The following is a 6,000-nucleotide window of genomic DNA, read 5'->3' on the forward strand; positions in this document are numbered from 1 at the left end:
CGAATGTTTTCTCTGCTAGAAGTTGAAGGGGTGGCTCAAGGGAATCTGCTGCCTGAAGCGAAGGATGAGATGGTGCTTCCTACCACCCCCCCCCCTCCCAAAAGCACAACACAGATCAAATCATCGAGAGGGCCAGGGGGTGGCCCCCTTAGAGTCTGACCCTTTCTGTGATTTGAAATGCTGCAGAAGGGGGGAAAGCAGGGGTCAGAGTTCCCAGTGATGATAGTTCTAGGAAGCTGGCAACCCTGCCACACTCCCAGGAACCCTACTACCTGCCTCCCATGTTTCCCCGGCATTTGCCCCTGGAGAACTGGGAGATAGGTAAATGGTGGGGGGTCTGTCTCGCCATGTTGGTGCGAGGGTATTAGGGGTCGTAGGTGAACCTTACAGCCTTGTGCCACCTCCCAGACCTCACACACACAATTAAAGACTGTGCATTTACAATAATAATTTTACATTTCTATTGCCCCCTTGACCGCTTACCTCGGGGGCGTCCCTGGGTTCCTAGACTGAACTGGCGGGAGCCCCACTAAGGCAGACTCCATTGGTCCTCACATTCTTGGCGCCTGGTGCCTCCACCTGGGGAAGAAGGTGTTAGTGGGTGGGATTCCCCTCCCTTCACCCCAGGAAAACAAATGGGACTGTGAACAAGGCTGGCAGTCTGTACAAATATATACAGGTTTATTAGACTATACAAGCATATACATTTCTACATGACTATGTACATGGCTAATAGGATGTCAAACAGCACACTTATCTACTCATGGTTAGTAGTCTCAGGCCACACAATTATATACATTTCTACAAGGTAGCAAGAACATTTTATATTTGGACATTTGGGGTTGTTGGCCCCCACAGTATACAACGAGATAGAATAGGCGGGACCTCAAGTATTATTATTATCCTCTCCCCTTTATCCCAAGTCTCACCCATGCAATTGGGCTGGTCAGCTGTGTTGGCCTGGGGGTGTTCTCTGCATCTAAACTGTCTCCTTCTGCTCTGCTGAAAGGTCCGTGCCAACACTGGAGTCCACATCCTCCTTGAGGACCCAACTCCACCTCCCAGTCTGTGGCTAGGGTCCACGCCCTCCTGGGAAACCTGACTCTGCCACCCGGTCCACACCCTCCTGGGGGACCAACTCCATCTTGTGATCTGCTACTGGGTTCCATGCCCTCCTGGGGGACCAAACTCCACCTCCCAGTCTACTGCTGGGATCCATGCCCTCCTGTGGAGCCAACTCCACCTCCCGGTCTGCTGCTGGGGTCCCCACCCTCCTGGGGGACCCAACTCCACCTCCTGGAAGTCCACCTCCCAGACTGCTGCTGGGGTCCCCTTGCTCAAAGTGGGGGGGGGGGGGGGGGTGACACCTTCACCTGTAGGCCTGCTGCTGTCCTTCAGTTCTCCTCCCTCGGAAGGATGTTTTTCCCTAGCTTGGGTTGACAGCTTCACTAGGCTCATGGCTGTTTTAGCGTTTAGTGTTTCTGGCTCTCCATAATCTTAGCTTCAATGATTTTAGCTCTGCTAAGCTCATGGCCAGTCAAGTGCTATTTCCCAGCCTGGATAAGTTACTTTCTCTCAGCCTGGCTTTTGCTTTATCTATTGTCTGACCCTGTATGGGTTACTTCACAGCCAAAAGGCCAAGACCCAGGCAGGACCACAGAGAGAGACCATAAGCACACCATCTATCCTGCCTGGCCAATCCCCCTGTTGTCTGCGATCTTGGTATCCATGTGTCTGAATACCCTTGTTAGTCAGGGTGAAAATCTGTATGCTTCCCAGGACTGTTTTCCAGTACATTTCTCTCATAAATCCCTTCCCCAGTCATGATTCTGTAATTTAGGAGTTTGAATCCTCTGATTTTTTAGTGATCTTTCCTACAAATTTACCAGCAGAAGTCCAGGGGGCTGTGACATGCAAATCCCCGACCTGATTCAATCATTCAATGCTGTTAGGCACCTTCACAGTAAAGGGTATTTTGGGTTTCCTGGGCTGGCGCGTCAAGTTACATAGCTGCATTGTTCTTTTTTTTTTTTTTTCTTCTGCTGCTGTTCACTTAAATGGCTGCATGCTCAAACATCTGTCTCTTGTGAGCAGGAGTTTCACAGTGAAAAGAACATTCATAGTTTTCTGAGATAAAAATATCAAAACAGCATGTATATTATTTTTACATGCACTGCTGTGGTGCCAACCAGAAAACCCTGCACAAAAGCCATTTGGAACCCCTATGGTATTAGGCCTATTGTAAAATCTGTTTGATGTGAGCTTAGACCTCAGAAAAACCATGAGTAAATTGAATTACAATTCCAATATACTCCCAGACCAAAATAACACTGGATGCTAGCACTCAAACAGTGATAACCCTACCTATGAAAAGGCAACGCTGATGGTGCAGCAACAGATGATTACTGCTGAGCTCACTACCCTCTCCGAGAAACTTGAGGACTTGGAGGATCGCACCTGGAGGTGTATTTTAAGGGTCAGGGCAGTACCTAACACCGCAGAGTTTTCGAATGCCGGTGACATTGCCATGAAAATCTGCATGTTTATACTCTCTGGCGGACAGGCTACTGCAACACCAACTGATGCCTCCGCGCTGGATATTAAAATTGAATACACTCACCGGGCTCTTGTTCCCCAGTCTGATAACCATCCTTGGGACATTGTTTTGAGCTTACAGAAATCTTTAATTTATGAGGCAGCGAGAAAGAAGCAAGATAGGCTCTGGAAAGGTCACACTCTGGCCATTTTCAATGATTTGGCCCCATTGACCCTGCGTAAACGGTATGAGTTACATGAAGTGACAAGTTTTTCCACATGGAATGTATCCGATACCGTTGGACTTTCCCCCTTCGGACTTCTTTTTGTCCTCAAGGTTTCCACTCATCTAGTAAAATCACCCTCTGAAGCAGCAGAGGCATTCAAGCAGGCAGGCCTCACGATAAACCTTACCATTCCCAAGATGGCGCCTAATACACAGAAGGTGGATATGCGCTGGCATCAGGCAGGCAAGGGAGGACGACGCCTGTGCCACCATTCTGAGGACTCTCGTTCTGCCTTATCTGACCAGGGCTGATGATCATCCTTATTGTTTCTGGCTATAGTCATCGTTCAGGTGCTGTAGTTTCTTGTTTACAGTGTTATGGTGCCATCTTGTTCTTTATAGAGCATGCATTTATTTCTCCTGGTGGAGAGCTGTTGATGGTGATTATTGTTTTCATCTTATGCATATTGTTCTGTAGGGGGAGGCTCATGGGGCATTTTCTTTGGATCGACAATTGTACTCCCAGGGACTAGTGGGGACCACCGTGGTGATTGGGGGTACAGTGTGAGGGTTTGGGTACTGTTTTGGGAGTTTATTTTGTTTTCATTTGTGGTATGCGACACAATTTCCAGATCGAGAGACAGAGCTTCAGGTGTGGGCTCCTTATGGGTTGGTTGCTATTGCTGAAAGCTTTTGTTTTTCCAATTTGGCAGAGCGGATACTGTCTCTGAATGTTAAGGGACTAAACACTTATCACAAACACCACTTCAAGAGCTGTCAGCTCATAATGATGTGATAGCCTTGATTCAGGAAACACACTTGTGGAAGTGACACGAACATTTGCTTTGCCCCCAGAACTATCCACATAAGTACTTATCAGCTAGCTCCAAGGCGGCAAAGTATTCAGGGGTGGGCATTTTGAAATCTTGCCATCTCACACATGAAATGTTATTAGAGGTTGATAACCCCCCGGGTCACTATTTTCTTTTGAAATTAAGAGTGGGCCGGGATAGTTTTACTTTGGTTACCATTTACGCTCCTCATACCCATCAAGCATCTTTCTTGCATACTTTGGATACAGTCCTACTGAATCATGTGGAGGTCCTGCTGGTCGTAGGTGGAGAGTTTAATTTTACTAGGAATTTGACTCTAGATGACTCTCAATACACCAATTGCAATTTATCAGGAACAAGGAGGTTACTGTCGAATTGGGGTCTGGTTGATATCTGGAGGTACCGGTATCCCACTTCTCGCAGTTATACTTTCTGTTCTTTTCCTCGTGATTTATTCATGTATCGATTATTTTTTGATGGATAAAGGTCCTCAGAATATAGTTATTGCTGTGGGAATTGGAAACATTACGTGGTCCAATCACATGCCCATCTGGATCAACCTCCAGATTCAGGACGCGGATAATGGGCAACGCTTTTGGCGTTTAAATGAGGGCCTTTTGAAAGATGAACTCTTTGTTAAGCAATTGGGAGGGCACTTGCAAGAGTATTTCCAGATACATGCACATTCCACTCTAAGGGGGTGGTCTGGGACTGCTCTAAAGTTGTGGTGAGGGACCTCCTTATCTCTCGTGTGACCTTCCACAAGAAAGAGAGGGAGTAATCGCAAAATGACCTTTTAGCCCACATATCGTACTTTTCACGTTTGCATATGGAAACCCAACCTGTGATGGTCTTTAAGTGCCTCACTGTGGCGAGATCTCAGTTTCAGGCTCTGGATGCTGAAACTATCACCCATAAACTTGAGTTGACTAAACAAGTGTATTTTGAAGGGGGTAATAAGGCTGGGCACTATTTGGCTAGGTGCTTAAGGGCCTTAGTGTCTCAGGGTACCATTGCCAGAATTAAAAATATTTCAGGTGAGGTATTTACTTCTTCCACTGATATATGACAATGCTTTACAGATTTTTATGCCTCCCGGTATAGTATGAAACTGTGCAGGATTGCACGATTTATGCGTATTTGGCTTCAGTGTCTCTCCCCATGATTTACACTGACCAACAGCTTGTTCTTGATAGCCCTATTAGTACCCCTGAAGTTTTAAACGCTATCAAGTTGTTGAAATCGGGGAAGTCACCGGGCTTGGATGGACTCTTTAATGGTTACTATAAGAAGGTGAAGCCGGGCAGGGATCCTTCCCTCTGTGGATCCTATCGCCCGATCTTCTTGATTCATTTGGATCTCAAAATACCAGCAAGGTTTCTTGCCGAATGGCTAATAAAATCCTACATTCTCTGGTTCACTCTGATCAAGGGGGCTTCATACTTACCTGCATGGCGGAAGACAAGGTCCACAAGGTTGTTGATCTCCTTGATTGGGTGCAGCATGAAAACATTCCATCTGCTTTACTGTCCATTGATGCTGAAAAAGCATTTGACTTGGTGCATTGGTCCTTTTTATTTAAGACCTGAAGGAAGATGCACTTTTGGTCTTTTTCCCTTCAGTGGATTGAAAAGCTTTATGAATCCCTGAGAGCTAGGGTTAAGGTTAATGGTGGCTATGGAGAAAGCTTTTGTATAGGATAAAGGGCTTACCCTTTATCTCCATTGTTGTTCGCTTTATTTTTGGAACTCTATGCCATGAGGATTCGCATGACCATGCAGATTACAGGGATCAGATTGGACAATTTGTATTTTAAGTTGTCTCTTTTCGCTGATGATATTTTTTTCATGCTTACCAATCCTTATTTTTCCTTAGAGGGTGTGGTGGCCGAATTAGATCAGTTTAGCAGAGTCTCTGGCTTCAAAGTTAACTTTGATAAGTCCGAACTTTTGAGTGTCAGTTTAAGAGCTACTGAGGTATGTAATATTAAGCAACAGATTCCCTTTAAGTGGGCTAAGTGGTCTCTTAAATATTGGGGAGTCACTTGGAGGCTCAAATAGTGGATTTATATGCTCTAAATTATGTTCCGCTGCTGAAAAATATTGAGCATGATTTGGAGAAATGGAATAGAGAGAGTTTCTCCTGGTTGGGTCGCATGGCTATAGTTAAAAATGAATATTTTTTTCCATTCTCCCCATTTTTATTTCTTCTGCTTTGTTGCGACTGTGGCAAAAGAGGACTTTTGGTTTTATTTGGAAGAAGCGCCAACTGCGAGTCGCCCTATCAGATTTATTTCATCCCAAACTCCGAGGCAGACGCAGGGTGCCTAACCTGCTGTGGTACTTTGCTGCCACTCAATTGCGAGCTTTGGTGGATGGGCATAGGCAGACTGAGGCGAAGCAGTGG

This window comes from Rhinatrema bivittatum, chromosome 6 (genome assembly GCF_901001135.1).
Source record: "Rhinatrema bivittatum chromosome 6, aRhiBiv1.1, whole genome shotgun sequence".
Taxonomy (NCBI): domain Eukaryota; kingdom Metazoa; phylum Chordata; class Amphibia; order Gymnophiona; family Rhinatrematidae; genus Rhinatrema; species Rhinatrema bivittatum.